The 19799-nt window shown below is 37.5% G+C and overlaps 1 long non-coding RNA gene across 1 annotated transcript in view; it reads right to left on the reverse strand.

The window, feature by feature from the left end:
* Positions 1-15933, reverse strand: part of LOC112992352 (uncharacterized) — a 30466-nt gene extending 14533 nt beyond the window's left edge. Inside the window, exons 1-3 of the long non-coding RNA XR_010385691.1 lie at positions 15748-15933; positions 6227-6276; positions 4502-4623 (exon numbers count right to left, since the gene is read on the reverse strand). This is a non-coding gene — a long non-coding RNA (uncharacterized LOC112992352). The remainder of the gene's footprint in view (positions 1-4501; positions 4624-6226; positions 6277-15747) is intronic.
* Between the last annotated feature and the right edge of the window lie 3866 nt (positions 15934-19799).

Below are 19799 nucleotides of genomic sequence, written 5' to 3' on the forward strand. Positions count from 1 at the left end.
GGCCACTACAGGGTCTTTCCGAGTCCAGGACTCAGTGAAATTATATCATTTGCAGCTGCCTGGGCCACTTGAGTTTAATTAAATAAATTGAATTAATTAGTTGAATTAATAACATTCTCCTCAAGTTTAACTCAGATTTCCTTATTACATTCACAGTGCGTCAGAGGTGGTCAAGACTATTTCATGAATGTCAGATATGAATTGTACAGAAACACTCTCCACTTTAAATATAACAGCCAGTGGGGAAACTGGCCCACAAAAAAAAGGCAGCTGGAATCAGCATAAGCTGCTCCTTCCAATAAAAATTCATGAGATCATCTGATAAGAGCGAATTAACAAAACCACCTATTCTGGGTAACTAACTTCTAAACCTGAATGCAGGCTACTAGTAGGGCATACTTGACATAATGAGTCCATGCATAGAGCTGTAGTGATACTTTATAGCTATGGAAAAATAACAAATACTGCAAAGGCGGTATTTATATGATCATAAGTAACAGAAACCAGAAAACAAACCAACAAACAAAAAAACTTCCAAGCCCAATATTCACCTGGTTTTCTGAAACATTTTGCAATTATCCTTTAATATTCAATGCAAAAAGGTACATTAAATTCTGTGTTGACATTCAAAATTCTTCTAAAAGTAACTGTAATAGTGTGTTAATTTGTGAACATAATGTAGTCATAGAAACATCGAAAAATGTTAATTTTGATTTTTTTTTTTTATGCATGTTTTTATACTGTAGAAAGTGTGCTACTCACTTTTCCCAAACAGATACTTGGTTCTGATGAGTGGCTGATTTCTAAACTCAGATTTTCCTGAGAAAGGCACAATTACACAGAAAATGATCACATTAATAACTGTTTATGCTGCATTGTCAGGGAGATGGCATAAAGTAAATTGTTTGAAAGTGATATGACAGGCTTATGTGGGTAAAACAGTAGTTCCATCTTCCCACATAATTTCATTAAAAAATTAATTGTGTATCACAGCAGTTTTACCTTCACTAAAAGCATCAATTTTTGGCCATTCTTAGAGAACAAATAATGGATTAAATTCAGCCTACTGATCTCAACTACAATGGTAATTCCTATTTTCTTAAATTCTTATTTTCCTAATTGTCATAGATTGTATAGAGTACATATCATACTGGATTAGATTAGTCATGTAGGCTCTGACTATCAGGAGAATAAAGAAAACATAAATCATAAATTATTGTGACATAAATCACAATACAGGTGCACTGTCAGGTACCAATAGTATTTCAATTGGACATACGGTTTGTGGCTATCAGCTGCGATCAGTAATAGCCCTAAATTTAAAAGGGGTTGAAAATATCTGTTTAAAAAAAAATGCACGTGACATATCTCTGGAATCTGATTCTGATCTCAGATAAAAATGATAATAAGCATCTGAACTAAAATCACCTGAGCATTATGCCCAGTTGCTTACCCCCAACATGTTCACTGATCAGAACTGAATTCAGCTTTGGGGGTTTTACTCAGTTTTTCCTAACTTTGGGAACTGGGTAATGCTGAACAACTTAGCTTTACGTTCTTTTTGCCTTTTCTTTATTTTATATATTATATATATATATATATATATATATATATATGAAATATATATTTGAATTTCTAGTACTTTATATATAATATTTTATATATTAAAATAAATTTATATTATATTTTTATATATATATTTATATAAAGTATTAGCAATTCAAACTCACTTTAAATTTTCTAAGTCTGTTTTGTCCAGAATACTCTTTGGCCTTTCCCAATTGTTAGAGGTAATTGCAGATATAGATATACACTCACACTTCAATTTTTTTAAGTCACTTTCTCACCACCTGTGTTATCCAAAGCTGAGTGTTTTCCAAGAGAGAACTCAGAGTGTTGGCAGATCATGTTGTTTACAACAACAAAAGGGATTTGACCACCGGTATACCACATACTGGCACCAGTAACCAAATAAGCGCAAGGCCGCCGGACATGTCTGCAGAGTAGTGCTCGTCACGCCATACAGATGGGAACTGCTTTTTTAAAAAGAGGGAGTACATTTTGTGAAATACCCGTGCCCCAACGTAAAACCAGTGTGTGCTGTCAGCTGCCTTAACACCCACCATTGCACAAGACAGAGCTTTTTGGCCAAGTTTTTGGCACCGCATGGATCCCTTTTCATTGCGTTCCCAGTCCCGGGGCTGACGTGACACTGCAATGAAGGCTGTTGCGTATACTTGCATATGTATACAAGCATTACTCGTGTAGTCCTTGCAGTTTGGTCGCTGGACTTGGTATCACATATGAATATCATGGATAAGCATAAACTGTTCCCTAAACCCATTTCTGACTATGAGACCGCTCGGAAAGCTGACACTGAAAGGTAAGGCATTCCTAGGGAACACGGAAATTTTGCAGCAATTTTCTGAAGTACTGCACACTTAAATATGTCACTGAAGAATGATGATAGTTCTTGGTGTGATCTGTTTACTAAGATTTTATAATCGTCAATGGACATCAGCGATCCACCCATCAGCTACTGTTTACAGGAATATAAAAGAGACCACGGTAGCAGCAGCGACAGGCTGTAACAGTGAAGAAAAGTCATGGTGACACAGTGCTGGTCAGCAAAGGCTCACACAAACTGATGAGAAGGCGACGGATATACTCGAGCTGAACAACCTGGCCTTCACTATCAATGTCGCTTTCTCAATGACTAACCCACATTTGAAAAGTCTACTTCATTTGGCGTGTGAAAACTGCTTACAACAAGAGTTGGTAGTCCCCTTTCCTTGTCAGGAGCTCAGACTGGCTGTTCAGGGGCTGCTATTGCCATCCGTTCGCAGTTAATATGGCACCCTTGTGCTTCGACATAAATTTGAAGACTTCCTTGGCCTGCCCAAAGACATTTACATTTGGGGACATGCAAACAATATTCCTGCGGGTGCAAGAGACGGCACTCCTATAAATACTGTTTTAACATCTCGCTTTAATTTACAGGCTAGAGAGTTAGCTTTGAAGAAATAGCTCTTTTTTTGCACTTCGTCAGCTTTGCAGCTGGCTCCTTCCCCAAGCACAGACCTGATCCTTCATGCAGGAGCTGCACGGCCAGAACAAAACAGAACAGTAAATCTCTGCACGCTGTGCTTGTAAGGGAAGACTGAGGGAAGAAACTGCTCACAATTATGTTACTGGCTTGAGTTCAACTGCCAAGAACGAGTTGGGAAGGTGCTCATTTTACGGAGAGAAAAGGCAGTTGAAACAGCAAAGAGCAGCCCATTTGAGAAGCCCGCTAAAACTGAAAAGAAAACAATATATGCTCTCTGCTAATCTGATTTGAAGTGATAGGTGTACATAGACACACCAGCCGCAGAGGAGAAAAATGGCATAACAGTTCAATCACTACAACTGAAATCCAAGTAGTAGGCAAGGGTGGAAGAGGTTACCTCAAGAGAGGCATCAGCGGACCAACCTCTCATGGTTACTGTTCGACAGTGCTTTTTACATACAGCTTTTGGCAGCACTTCACGGTTTTGTTCTTTCCTTCTTCCTTTAGCTCAATTTTCAATGAGCAGATGTGTCAGAAAAATTGATTAACACGCGTGAGAGTATGGGAACGGCTACATTACATCCACGGCCACATTGACGACAGCTAGGGAAACGCTCCCAGGCACGCACGTAACGGGCAGAACTTCAATCGTTGAAAACTGGTGCGACCCTACTGCAGCCGTTAAGGCTAAACTAAATCAACGCCAGCTAGAGAGCTGGTCCTCCATGCCTTCCTGCGATGCCTGCAGTCAGGCCTGGCACAACAGGTATGTCGTGTCACCTACGCAGGGTATGATCCTGTCCTTTAATACTACTGGTCAGAAAATTTAGGGCTTACAAACAGGGGTTATCAGTCCATTCTCACTTTCTGAAGGTAAACGATCGCTGATTTCTGACATTCGTTTGGTCACAAAAATTGGCCATCAGAAAGGGAATATTTTCTTTCCTCCAACATGGTAAGTAACACCCTAGAAATTCCAACAGTCACAGAAAATTATTTTAGTCTTACACTGTTTCATATTTTAAACATAAAAAGTCCGGCTGCTACTATCTATAGCAATGTTTCACTATGGTGGAATATCAGAGATGCCAAACGTCAGTGCATTTAATTTTCAGGTGCTAGTCTGATTTGTCATTTCCTTCTACCAGTTGTGAGGCATGCCCCAAACTGCAGGGAACAACTTAGTTTATCTTCCTTATTGTAGGCAGTTTTTTACCTTTTTCAGTAACTACAGCCTGCAAACATGCAAAGATGGGTTTTTAAACAAAAAAATCTTGATTCTGACTAAAATTGAAAGAATACATACATACATGCGCAGAGTTGTTACTTCAGGCAATACCAGAGCAGGTTTATTATTCATTTCCCATGAAAAAATAACCATAAATACTGTGATAGCACAAATTTGATGAGAGCAGTTTTAGGGAATGCTACGTGACAAAGAAGAGCACGTACCTCATTGCATACATAGCCATGAGAAGGTAAATGGACAGCGTACCAACTTAGCTAAAATCAGCGACTTTCACTTGAGCCTCAAGGCAGTGGTACCTTTCAGCTTATTTTGAAGGCTATTAAACCTGAAAGACAAAAGATTGGCTTGCCTTCAGCACCAACATATGATATTCAACCCATTATTTTTACTATGTAGAAGAGCAGTACTTAAGCTCCCAAGCCATCAAAATTGACCATGCTTTCAAACTTAGAATATTGCCAAGGATAGCAAACCATAAAATGTCTACAGATTAAGCGTTACTTAAAAATAAAGGCAAAGTTAATGATTGCATTTGGTATCTAGAATTATTTGCATTTAGAGCCCAGATTTTATTTGCATCTGTGTCTGTGTGTGTGTATATATATATATACACATATATATATATGTATATATATTTGACACCTGATTTTGAGAGAGGATACATCTCTTTCCCCACACAGATGTTCTTAAAGTGACATTCTTGGCTACAAATATTTTCGTATCTCAAAATTACGAGAGGCTTCTAATATTTTCCATCCCAAACAAAACAGCTTTGTGCTAATCAGCAATGTACCAGGTGAAAAAGCTGTCACTTCACTGAAAAGTTCTGGTGACATAATAAAATGCAAGGCAGCCGCTTCATCTGAGAACATCTCTGCAATTCCAGCTACTCAAGCTGTCAATTAAAACATTGTTTTACTGCACAACTGACATGAAATTCCTAGCAAAAGAGCTGTCTGACTTCAGATTCATTGTGTAAGAAGATCACTGAGTGACACCTTCACAAAGGAAGCATTCTGGTATCTGTATATTAGCATTTTACATATCAAATTGCATAGTACTTCTGCAAGGATGCTGAAAAGTTTTTGGTCACAACAATAACGCAGCAGCTGCTGGCTATTTAGTTCAGACATGATCCTTGAGCTTGATAAATGTAATAGTGCATAAATACGGCTTGAAAGCCCACATTCAATACCTCGTTCCCTCACAAGACATAACCAGCCTGGGAATTTATTAGACTAGTCCTGCACTAAATTTTACTAGCCTCTCTTGTGACTCCTCTCTGGAAAAGCAATGCCTGAGAAGCCAAGCAATGGCTCTGCCCTCAGTTTAACACTTGGATTGAATGTAAAACAAGCTGTTAGCAGTTTCAGGAGGTGAAAAGTCCTCACCAACCACCTGGTTGTGAGTCCCAGCAGCTTTGTCCGGACAGATCTGTTCCCCCCATGATTTCAGAAAGGCGTACGCCGGGAATAAGGACGCAGTCAACTACACCACACTTGTAGCTGTTTTCTCTTGTGCAAATGCACAGCAAATAATAGTTTCCCAAAATTTGGATATGAATCAAGAAAGATATTTTACAGTAAACCATGAAAGAAAGCTTCCATTTTAAAACATCAGACAGTTAAAATTGCCCTTTTCTTCCGTATAATTTCGAAAAAAGTTAACCTAAGGATTTGTGCAATTTTCAGCTGAACAGTACAAATACAATTTTAGCGTCTTAAAAAGTATAAAAGCCAACTCAACCTCAAACCTATTGAGGTAATAATGTAGCAGCATTTGTCATTTTTTTGCCAATTACTGTAATTAAACATTAATTTTTTCTAGGTAGACCTAACCCTAGAGCACAGAAACAAACTGTAAAAGTCCATGCTGTAGAATAGGGTCTTTATACAGCACTGTATCAGCAAAATTAATAATTTACAGACCATATATTACCAACATGTCCAAGTCTTCTAGAGGCAGATGTCCCACTGAACTGCAAAGGAAACAAGTTTGTAGGAATACATATTCAATTTTTAAGCAACTTAGCTGTTTTTAATCAATCAACATTAACATTTTTGAGAGCACATCATGGTTGCAAAGGCAAACGATTTAGTGCTTTCCTATAGAAACTGTTGTCTTCATGTAATAAGAAGCAGCTATGAAATATTAGCATATATAAAAGTTTTCAAAAATACATTTGAAAGTCTGAAAAATAGCATAGCTTCTTACACATCCCAAAATAATTATTTTCAGTAAGACTTTAATTAGAGAGTACTTAACAGATTTTCATGAAAGTTCCCAGTATCTTAGCTCATTAGTAAGTTTTAGTCCCAGTAACTTAAGCTTTTTAATAGCCAGTGATGAATTCAGTTAAACCCATGGAAATTTTGATAACAGTGTTTTAAAGTGAGTACCTACCACAAATTAAAAGGATGCGGCAAAATATATACTTACAAAAAATATATTTGCAAAAAAAATTACCCTTTTTGTGAAATAAGAATTTGTAGAACAAACCTAATGCATGCCAGTATAGAGAAAAAAATATGACTAATTTGTCACTGTTGCTCTGGTGAAAGCTCTCTGGGGAAAGCTCAGTCAGCAGAGAAAATTACTCCCCCCAAAACCACATTTTGGGCTAAATAACGAAGAGAAACACCTGAATTCACCACCCTTTTCTGGTTCCTATTCTGAATGTTTTACTCCAAAAGACAAAGGTGTGCAAATGGCAAAAGGATGAGACATTCATTGTCAAAATACCTACAAATTCTTTCCCCCCCAAAAAAGAAAATGACTGCCATTACAAGAAGTCAATAAAATTATCATGCAAGATGGATTTTAAATGTGCATAATGGTAGAAATTATAACACTAAGCTGAATATACGTGAACAACAAAGAAATCTTCTGAGATGCAAAATCAGGAACAAATCCAGACAATCCAACCTCAATTTCAAGAAGGAGACAAGGCTTTCCTGGAACATAACCCACTGGTGTTTTCCGATGAGAAGCCCAAATGAGTTTAAAATGTGCCTTTAAAATGCTTGAATATCTGGACCTTGCTAATTGAAAACAGTGTTACAGTTTTCCTCTCTATCTCCAATGTCTTTACTAGAGAAAAATCAATTTTCTTGAAACAAGTACATGGATGTAATTGATAAAAGGCTGAGCTGGCATATTTCACCATGTGTGTTACTTGGATCTGATGAAGTTTCATCTATAATAAAGCAATAAAAACTACATTCTGTCAAGACTGTAGCAGGCTGGCAAGTTCCAGGACACTGTGCGAGTTCCTCTGGTGAGCCTCTATATATTCGCGAGCTAAGACTTCGCACAGTAATGTAAAAATCTTCTGCTGAGCTGCGCCAGCAGGCAGGGCTTGCCACATCCAGCAACAAACGAAGGGAGGATCCTGATCTTATTTCTGAGGCATTAAGACCTACAAGTTGAGACAGAAATGATCCTACGGTGAAAAGCCCTGGATTTCTAATATAATTTAGGGTAAAGGTTTAAAGTTTGTTCATTCACTGCAACAAAACATTTCAGTTGATGCAGGCAGATTCAGATTGCAGAACGGCATGTGCACACTACATTCTTACCAAGAATCCTGTCTTCTGTGCAGAGATCAGCTCCTGACTCTCTCTGCTCAGAGGCAGAGCTTTCCTCAGGCCTTTTTTTGCAGCAATCAATTCTCAGTCCACCTTCTTGCCAGCTGCTAGCTATGACTTGACCAGCCCCCACCTTCAACATCTATGGCTGCTACACCTTCACCGCCCCGTATACTCAATGAATTATTTAACATTAAAGTGACAATCATTAACATAAGTATTAAAAACAAAGACAAATTTAAACTGGAAAATATGAGGAACAGATGCTGCGTAGATCATTATCAATGCGTATTCCATGTCTGAAATCAGTACAAACTATAAAAAATACCAGCCTACCAATAATGACTAACTACCTGTCATGGAGAAAGCATGGAAAAAAAAGAAAACTGCCTTGAATTAATTGGAAATGTCGACTTGTGCCCCTAGGTTGCCATGTAACTGTGAAAACTGAATACAGTTTCCCATCATCTTCTCCCTGTCTTGCCTCCTACTGATTGTCACACTAACTTCTCAATGTCTCACTTCAAATCCAGCTCCCCAGCATCGGGAGCACCTACGTTCGAGACAGCTGAGCACCAGGCACAGGCAGACCTCAGCTGCTGGCAGGAGAGCTTTTGAGCAAATCCATAACATGAATAATAAGCACCCACTACTGAGACTTTTTTCTGGGTTTCTGTGGTCCCTGGGCCTTATCCCCTTCAGATTCAATTTAAAAAGAAACGCTCGACATTTCCACTTCCTTCCAGCAAGCCATCTCCTTGGTATCCACCACCTGCACTCTGCTGAGGGTACTACAGAATTTGCCTGTTTAGTGATTACTATGATAGGGTCCCCCTCTGGTTTAGGTTACTGAATTATACAGCACACTAGAAAGCCTTTCTTTTGGCACATCTTGAAAACAAAATTATTAAGTGTTTGTAGTATGCTTGTGTGTATTTTGAATTAAAGACCACCTGCAATTCCAATAGTTTCTATCAGCCATAGAATGAGCTAATAATAAAAATGTTTCTGTATTATGAAAATAAACAAACAACTCTTAACTTTGAGATTCCCAATAAGATTATGTTAACAGCACTGTTGTTTAAAGAGATTATTCTGACTTAATTCTTAAACAAGATAATGATTAGCTATTAAGATATTAGTATATCTTAAACAAGATATGATTAGCTAACTCCAGGGCATTTATATAACTTCTCAAAAACAACAATAAATAACACAGGTCTACCAGAAGATGTCAACAAGACAGTCAGCTAAGGATGAGTCAAATATCCACTAGTCAAATTTTTATTGTGTGACACTCCTGACAACATACCAGCTGTCAAAAATGTAATGTACTTCGCGCCTACCATATTCCCACGTATAGATGACGATGATGCATTGAGCAGCTAAAGCAATGTTAAAGACAATGTCAAATGCATAAACATCAAGGAATTTTGCTTGGCTAGCAAATGGAGCTAAATTGCATTTTTTTTTTTTTTTAATTCCCGAATAGTAAAGTGCATAGTCATGAAAAGCATTCTCCACTCTGAGCAAGCATACTGTGAACCAAGCATCAGAAGAGCACCTGTGAACAGAATTAAACATGGTGCTTCGCTGAAGTTAATAAAGGTCTGTTTAATCACTCTTGTACTGTTTTCGATACTATTATTTATGTTGGACCAACACTGAGCATTAAAGAAAACTGAATTTTAAGACAACAGGATTCTAAACTAAAGGATGGCTGCTTCTGAATCATGAGATTCAGATAGAATTTTAAAATAAAGTTTTTCTAAGTATTCAGTGGAAGCTGAATTGCATTTTTAGTTTTCATTATATCATCTGAATATGAGCTCTCCTACAGGGATGCTTACACAAGGGAGCTGTAAAGTGCATTCTGGGTTCAGGATCAAGAAACTGTGAGATTGGTATGCTTTTCTTTTTCAAACCACAGAAACTATCACCTAACACTTAAATGTGCTTGCACTGTCAATATCCCCATCCCCTAACAGAAAACTTTAACAGCTGTGGCAAATTCACAATGGTATTATGGCAAATGGTCACAACGTACAGCAAGACACAATTTCGCAGTTGTCACTCAAAAGGGAACTGTGCAGTCAGCATCTCAGCAGGTATTCTGGATAATCTGTTTTCACCTGAAGGAGCCCTTTGGAGGCCTCAGCAACACCTCCCTGCTCCTCTCTCTAGAGCAGCTTAGCTCTGCTTCGCCGTCGGTGGCCCTGCTCCGAGGGAGAGGACGGGCAAGAAGAGCCGCCGGGCTGTGCCTAGTCCCAGCCCTTCTCACTGTGACACTGCCAAGAGTCATGTCAGGAGCTCCAGCGTCTTCCCAAAGGCAAGTGCTGAGATTCTGGACAGCCCATAACGCAGACCGGAGAGGTAAAAAGCTCCCTTTGTCATGGAAGGGCAAGGAAACACAAAATTCCATCGATTTTTTTTCCTCTAGCGCCCAGCTACTTGTCATAGGAACAGAGCAACAAAACCTCCAGAAATGATTAGAGCAGTACAAGAAGAGAACAAAATCAGTTGCCTGAGACTTCATATCCTCCTTTTTTAGTTCTCCTGTGTTTCATCTAACACATTTTATCTTTGTTTTCATTATCGAATATTACTGAACAAAATCAGCATACTGCAAAGTAAATTATTTCTAATATTTCCCTGTACTGGATAAGAAAGTAAGAATAACTGTACTGGATCAGGGTGGAGACTCATCTAGCCCCTCTCTTAAAATGTGGGTGCCTGAAGAATCTTCTTATAACAGGGCAAGCGTATTTCTCCCAGATTCCAGTACTTTGAAGTTCATGGATTTCCTGAGCCAAAACTCATGTAGCCTTGTGTTTCATAGCTCTCAATGGACTGATTTTCCACCAATAAAAATTTATGCTTCATTTTTCCATTGTAAATCAGCATAACCAAGCTGGAAATTTAAAAGTGCCCTGGAAAATTTATTCTCACACACCCTGCTAGGCTCTTTTTCAAAGCTGCCATTTTTTTTCTATTCCTGTTATCTATTTTTGAATTGATTTTCTCGAATAGCTTAATTTTGGATCTGTATAAACTGAACTACAGCAACACTCTAATAGAAAAGGCTGCAAATTCATTGCCAACCTATGACACATGATATTATGTTGCAGCTAGTACCAGAAATGGAGTGTGAGAAAGGACATTTCAAAAATAACTCCCAAAGTTCTTAAATTGTTGCAACAATTGCCCCACATGGGAATATAGAAGACAATATAGTTTACAATGGACTATAAGTGGATTCAGTTTATAAAAAGAATAACCATATTTTCAGCAACTGTAGTTCATTATATTTTTAGAGCAATTTTTAATGGCATATTTGAAATCTTCCAAAATATTCATATATTTTTTATTCCCCATAAAACCCCATGCCAATTTTACTTTGAACATTACCTGGTCCAAAAATTCTTGAATGCATTAATTAAGCACTTGATGTGTTTGATTTCTATTAATCTCATTTGCCGTAACATGGACAGCTTAAGTAACAAATAACAGCTCAGCTCAGCACCTGCAGTTTCACATGCCAACTGTAAACCTGTATTTCAGCCCACATCTTTCCCCCTCACCTCCCACTCCAGCGACTGATCTGAGGAGGGCACATTTCTATGCGGTCCTTTGTACGGTGCTCCTGTTCATCAGGTCTATCCAAGGGGCTCTGATCTCTATGAAATGTGCTCTACAGAGTCTTTCTAGGAAGCGTATTATATTTTCCAGCTTTCATCAGGCCACTACATATTAGCAGGAAGACGGTCAATCACCTGCTTTCTAAGCGTCGGGAGTATCTGAAGAGGATTAGCTGCGGTGCCATGTCCTGTGTTCCCACGTGGCATATAAGGCCTGGACTGGCATCGGCATGATGTGTCTCTGTGCATCTTTCATTTGTATCAGTATCTGAGCATTTTTTCCCCCAAATTCTCTTTGACCTTTGTGTTTGGTTTCTCTTGGCTGGCTCCCTGGAAGCTCTAGATATTTTGAATTCAAGTACTCCAAAATCTTTTGCTGCCACGCAGTTTATCATGATATACTTTATTACCCTAAAGATTTTCAGTTTACACTGGCCTAATGCAGTGTCTTGACTATGTTATACCAAGAGTCAGGAGAAACAGATTCTGTATTATGAATTTTTCTTTATATTATCCAAGAGATAGAAAGGCTGATTTAGTAATGTTAACCAGTAAAAATAGATAGAAGGCAATGTCATTTATTGTGGCTGCTACTAGTGACAAAAAGAAAGTCTTCTGAAGAAAGCATATATTTATTTTATTCAATAGGGCCTTTTTATCTCATAGGGCAGCAAAAACTAACATATTTTGCAATATACTTGTGTCTTGATATTATGCCAAACCGATTTGAATGTTTTCCTTAATCTCTTCTCTGACATTGATATGAAAAAGTAACTGAACATTTATGGAGATCGTATGTTTGTTTGTAAAATTCCTTAAAATTGTAGAGAAAGTTGTATTTAGTTTGCTCAAGCCTGAACAGGAAATATTTCCCAGTATGCCTGGATTTTAGCAAACGGTCTTTGTACCCCAAGTTCTGAGCCATGCCAGCAACTTCAGCTTGCTGTCTCAGGCTGGCAGGCCCAGGAAATCTTCACCAAAATCAAGCAACCATTCTCACGAAGACAATCTTTTCTTTTCCCCTTAGCTGCATGTTCTAAATTATGCAAATAATGAACAAAAAGAATATAGCAGTGAAAATGATGATACACCCTCCACATCCAGATTACAGTGTAGCTTTCCAGGCACGGAGACCCAGAATACACAAAACAGTCCTGAACGACAAGAGTAGTGATGAAGAAAAAAATTAAATAAAATACACACACACACACACACACATATACACAATATGCAACAAAATATGAGCATGCACACATACTTCAAGAGAAAGCAAAATATTTCAGCAAATGCTGGCTTTTTCTAGTACATATATATAATGCCAGAGAACACATGGAATTGATTGCCAGATTTCCAACACGCATACATTTCACTTTCTATATGTAAAGGATGTCAAGAAAAAGAACACACTTTATGACTTCCTATTTCTTGGAGCGTTCAGATAATTAATTTCATCATACTAACACCCACTTTCACTTATTCAGAGTATTAAACAGCACATCCTCATCCGATACTTCATAAACATCTGCTCCGCTAATAGTTAAGCTTAAATGTAGGCAGTTTTAGCCTCAGGGCATACTGGTCAAATTATGGCAGGCCCACTTTGTGGACTAAAGTTGGGCAACAACATTTTTAAGCATAGCTTGATAGGCCTCAATACAACAAAAAAATTGAGTCCCCAGCTTCCTTCCCAGTTACACCCCCTAAAAGACTTTGGCTCCAGAGAAACTGGACGGTTATCACTGGAAGATTATTACAGTCCAGCATTGGCTTACATCATGACATCTTCACATGTCAGGAGAATCAGTAAGTAAGTAGTACTTGCAGGACGCTGTAAAGCATAGCGGCTTTAGATAACAACTGTTATTATGTGCTTTTTCCACATGTTCCTTGAGTCCTAGGGGAAATGCAGTCTGTTGTGAGCCTCCTCCCCTCCAAGATGACTCATCTCGAAGCGCACACTGAAAAGAACGTTATCAGCTACCGCATTTGTATAGCCTGGAACATCTATTAGATTATCCGAACAATTTCTTGTCCTGCGCAATTGCTAGCTGAGGGCAGACTGACCGCGTTGCTGTTACAGTATAAGGAGGCTTTGGCATAAGGCAATATGCGTCTTGCTAGTAATGCATTGCAATGTATTACCTGTGTTAAAGGAAAGAATTACTGTCCCCAAAATAACTGTTAATCCTAGTGTTGGTTTATCAAAATTTAACACCAGCAGATAATATTATTAGAAGAAAATTAACAATATGTAGAGGATAACAGTTAAAAGGCAGATTGTCACAAGTTTCTTTAAAAGAAATTTAAATTAAAATACTATTGTAAAAATTGCTGATACAGGATAAGGCTTTTAATTATATATGCACATTGCCTGTGCTGGAGGGAGAGGGTTTGTTCCTTTTCCTTTTTTTTAAGGTAAATTTTTCTAAGCCAGTAAATAATTTAACAAATCTTAGGAGCACTAGCCATACGAAGCCAAAATGTGTTATGGTTTTTAAGGTGCCTAGATTAGTGGAATGATGTAAATATTCTTCAGGAAAAAGTATTTATACTACTGCAAAACTAATATATTAGTAAATCCAAAATAAATTGATGCAACATAATTAGTTAAAAAAGATCTGTTCACCATCAATAAATTCCTTAACATTGAATAGTATGCAAATTCTCATGTCTTATATAGATGGAAATGATGGCAAAAGCACGCATCCTGCTTACTAACTGCAGGAATTATTCAAACAACTTTTTGGTAGAACTTCTCATTTTGAATCATGCCGCTGTCACCATAGTAACATGTCTATCTTTATAACAAACAAAGTTTTCAGGGTATTTACATTTCAAAAAACTCATCTCTGTGAATATAATCCTCTTACATGAAGACTTCTCCCAGAAATAACAAATTCCACATTTGCTATTCAAACTGAACTGCTACCTTATGATAGGACGATTTATGGCATGTGCAGGGACTTTTTTTTTTTTTTTAACATGAAACCCAAGACTATTTTCATGACATATACCTTCGCCTACAACAAGCTTCAGTCACTCTTCCATACAGAATACAAAAGTAAAAAATTATTTATGTAGCACCAGCAGCATGCTAGACGTATGTTGAGCCACCATTTTCCATAGCTTAAAGATTGCTCTGAAGGAAAGCAGCTACTTTTCTCTTCCCTGGCAGTAACAAGTCCTACAAAGGTGTCTTGAGCATGCATATGATTAAAAATTTGATTTTTAACTCCCTGCTGATATCTTCATGAGCCCTTTTTTGTCATGCTTTGTTTTTAAGCAAACCTAGAGCACATCTTGCTCAACTAGCCCACCAAAGCAGGTGCACACAAAACACCTAAATCCAGAGGCCCAAGGAAGCAGAAAGATGAAAAGTAAATCCAAGAAACTTCGGAGAATGCATCGAAAATGAGATCAAGAACTTGCATCCCTTTCTAAGATCAAGGTCTTTCAAATATACGGCTTTCACTTTTTGGTTATTTTTGCAGTGCTTAACTTGGTGCCAAGATGCTTCAGTCACAGAAAGACAGAATAGCTGGGCTTGGCAGGGATCTCTGGAGATCGGCTGGTCCAAACCCCTGCTCAGGCAGCTGGATGTAGCAGGTTGCCCGGGACCATGTCCAGCCGGGTTTTGAATATCTCCAAGGATGGATGGATCTCCACAACCTCCCTGGGCAACCTGCTCCAGTGTTCAACCACCCTCACAGTTACAGAAAGCAAAAAAAAAAAAGCAAAAAAAAAAAAAAAAAAAAAAAAAAACCAAAAAAACCCCTCCCCCCCACCTTTGATTCAGAACGGCTTCCTCTCCCCTAAATTACAATATACTTTGGTCTCTCAGATTCTTTTAGTATGTATAATTTTCCTTCACAACCAAATCTGACAGAGGAGATGAAGGAACAATCTCAAACTGTGCATTTAAAGGATCAACTTTTTATTTTATTTTATTTTATTTACTTTTTCCCTACTTTTTTGTATTTTTTGCTGTTTCGGTCAACCAGGAATGCAAAAATATGTAAATTCCTGTCAAGCTAAATGTTTGTTCTATTTTACGCTGTAAAGTAAACCCAAAGTACAAAATGGAATACAAAGACAGGTGAACAAGAATAAATATTTTGGATCAAATTTTGAAATGTTTCATTAGAAAGTACTAGAAGTACCTTATTTTTTTAGATTATTTTTCTATGAATGAACTAACATATATAAATGTATATTTTTACATACCTCTAACATCTCCCCTTCTGAAATCTTCATTTCCTTGCTGAAAACACAGTTATCAATGCTTTTTTGCCCAAATCTTGTTGTTTTCTCAAAGGTGCTAGCAATCACATCTTCATTTTCCTGTTTCTGTTTCCAAGAGCCTTTTTAATTCTGGATGGGTAAGAATTATGTGTCTTTCATAAAGGTTTTTTTTTTTTTTTTCATCAACTGCTTAAAAGATGAATTAGAGCAAATAATAATAATAATAAAGTCTTTAGTTAAATAAGCCTTTCCTCCTTTCTCCATTACTTAGGAGCCACATGAAACTATCAAGATCCTATAATTATATAGCAGCTTGATGGCTGTCAAATAAATTTCCAGTCATCTCAGTATTTTCTATATTTCTAAAGATGTAGGTGTTCACAGTCCATAACAGCTACATATCAGAAACTGGCCAAGCCAGCAAATATAGTCAACGATGATGAAGCCTAAAATAAGCAGAACTTACATTATGCTCTTTCCTTCAAGATATCTGCAATGACATCTTGAAGTTTCAGAAAAGTTTTATGAAACCAAACTTGATGCTTGAAAGTCAGTTTTTGCAGATATGCCATATGAAACATAGTCATAAATGTGCACTAGTGGGTAAAATACTAAACAGGAAAAAAAACAAAATATATTCTTAGCACATTTCATATTCTCACAATAAATTAATCGTTCTGAAAAACAGGAACTATACCAAGAAAGCTAATGAATCATTGCTTTAACACGGTTCATCAAGATACAGCCTTTAAAGGTCTAGACAGAAAAAAGAGGGTGCAGGTTATTTTCTAGGATTAAATTCTCTTTTTTTAAAATACAATGAAATATTTACCAGTGAATTACAAATGCTTAATTTCACAGGCTACAAATCTCAGAGCAAATTGCTCTGCATTGCTCTTGACCCAGAAAGCACTAAGGAAGTATACAACATAGAATTTCACTGTTTGATTATTGATGATGAATCTTTCGAGCACAAGCAACTTTTTAATTGCATCAGTTACACTAAAAGCTTAAATTTAGGTCAGTGATGCAATGCAAGAGCTGCTCTGATCCCTTAAGCATCAGTAATTTACAATTACATGATGGAAAGAGTGCAACACCTTGCAAATAAGATGTGCAAATAAGTTGTTCAAAATTATGACAGTGTTCATACAGGGGAGATGCACAAAAAACTTAAGAAAACTTCACAGCTACTCATGCTATCTTCATGTCATATAAACTTGTGCAACATAATGATGCTTGCAAAAATAAGACCTTCAGACAGCTTCTAAAAATGTCATTAGTTACTTCATTATACTTTCACCCCATGCACTTTGCCTGGGCAAACAATATTTTCATGGAATAAAGTCACCTTTATGGTGACAACTAAGTCACTCCTGCAAGATTTTTTTGCCCTCTACTGTGTTTCACAGAAGACCTCACCCTTGTATTTCTGACAATGCTCTAATTTATATGCACATATTGGTGCTTTCCCATCATTTCACTGGGCTTTACCATAACTCTTAACCACTTATAAGCAGTTGCCTCCGTAGACTTACAGTTTCAAAACAGTATTTACACATCCTCAGTCTTACGTTCCAAAAGTGACTTAAGGTACTAAGGACTTTCAGATTCATTGAGAGACAAGACACTGGGGATCTTCAAAGGAAAACAGATGTTGAGCTCTGCAGAATATGATTCCTTGGTGTTTTTGCCCAAAAGTTGGAAACCTATGGCTCTGTGTTAGACTGTAGGGCTCTGCAATGCAGCAAACGGTGAGAGTAAGACCTCATAAATGAGAGGAACACAAATGTCGGCAGGTTGTCTTAGGCGCTGCTTAAACTAGAAATATTAAGGGTCTTCTGTCTACTATGGATAAATAACCTCAAACCTCCACCCACCCACCCTTTTACACAGCAGACGGTTAAGCCAGCGGACAGGGAAGAGCTGGGGTGCCTCCATGGGTACCTCCCTCACCGACAGCGTGAGCGCTGTGAGCTCTGCTGAACACATGGTTTCTAATCCTTGTTAGATACCAACAGATTCACTGGGAAAAGGCCTGGAGAATCTGCTTTTCTCTAGTCCAAGGAATAGTTAATTAAGCAATTAATCCAAACAAAGCAGAATTCCCTAGCAGGAGAAAAAGAGAAAGAAAAAAAATCTTCACTTCAAAAATACCTTGCCTGTGGCATTCACCTGGCACATAGAAGACGCGAGTTCAAGTCTTCTCAGGCAATTACATGAGACAAATGGATCCTCTTTTTTAGAAGATATCCAGAAAACTTTATTACAGAAAATTGAAGAAAAAATATAGCTTATATTGATGAAATGATCCACTTTCAGACATCTAATGCTCTTCTGTTTGAGCACACATCAACACTCTCAAAACATTCACAGATACCACTGTCACTACATGAGTGGACTAGAATAAATACAACAGGCATATCATTTAACTGTAAGATCTAGAATTTTGTGGTCCTATCAGAAAATTCCCAGTAATTCAGAATATACTAAACATGATTTGTACTCAGTTTTGGTGACAATGCAATCTTTCCTTCTGGAGCATTTTCTTTTACTTAGATATGTCAATAAAGTGAATTTGTTACAGTGTTAAACCATTTTATTTGCAAACAAACAAAATAAGAAATAACAGTTATTTCAAGAGTCTCTCCTTCCCCTATGCATATTACACACATGCTTGAAAGACAGACTTTTTTATACTGTTATAATGACAGTAGCTAAAGAAAAAAATTCTGTACAAAATTAGAAGTTATGCTGCATGTGGTCCAGGATTTGTTAGTGGAAACTGTAACATTATATCTTGAAAACTTAATTTCAGAAGAAAATATATATGTTCCTAATATTATATTTCACTTCTCATCACTGTCTCCTTTCCCTTCCCCTCCAAACCCCTCAAAAAAGTGAATGGCATTATCCTTTAGTCAAAGATAATGCATTTTTTTCTTTTGGAAGGCCCAGATGGAGATCGGAGAGGATTTGAGCCAAACTTCTCACTTGACGGGAGAGTATCCCTGAGCATTCTACAATTAAATAAAGGAGAGACACTAGAAGGACTCGAGCCCTTTGCACCATTGCACCATTTACTCCAAGTGTCCCCAAACGCTTTAACAATTCCTTTAACTCATCTTAACAATTCCAAATGTTTTGTCATCTCGATGCATTCAAACATCTTGGGAGATTTGACCTGAATTCCCGCATCATTTGGGCAACTATGAAGCATCATTTTTCAACAGGGAAACGACTAACCAAAAGCAGTGGTGTATTACCAGCTCCAAGGCTGGAGAATTATTACCCACTTGAGCCTGAACAGTACTAGATACCTTTTTCCTCAGAAGCTGATTAGCCACAAGGGAGTGCTAAAATGGATTTGAGATGCTTCTTTTTCCTCACGTGAGGAGGATGGTGTTTCTGAGAGCAGTGGGAAGAATGGCTAAGAATGCACATAGAAGTCCTTCTGTTTTGCACTGGAAGGCGTCTCAACCCCTTCTAATGCACACCAGATTTAAAAATCCTAAAATTTTTCCAAATGTTTCTTCTTTGCACCCCCATGCCCCAGAAACAAAGAACAACACTGAATATGGACCACACAATTGTTGCATGAATTTACTGTCATGTACAGAAAATGTCTTATGCGATTTATATGGTTTGCTTTGATTTTAGTGTACATGCTTGTTAAGTGACAATGACTTTCAGATGGAAACCAAAGACTGATAGTAGTCAAGGACTCAGAGGGCTCATTTTTCAGATTTTCGTCAAATTTATCCTCCTATCTGTGGCTCACTTTTAAATTAAGATGATACTCTAGATTAGAGAAGAAAGTGAATTTTATTAAGGGTGTTTGAGTTTTTTGAATAAATAGGAAATATACTATGAAAATTAGTATACTATGTATAGGCAAGAAGAAAATATGTGCATCGAGCATTAATACAAGTTTGCGAGCTCATATTTTTCTATTTGTTAAACTTTGACTAACTGTAAGAGCTTCATCTTTTAAAAAAGCAAATTCTATGCTCAGTACAAAAAAGTTGGGAGTT

This window comes from Dromaius novaehollandiae, chromosome W, assembly GCF_036370855.1.
Source record: "Dromaius novaehollandiae isolate bDroNov1 chromosome W, bDroNov1.hap1, whole genome shotgun sequence".
NCBI lineage: Eukaryota > Metazoa > Chordata > Aves > Casuariiformes > Dromaiidae > Dromaius > Dromaius novaehollandiae.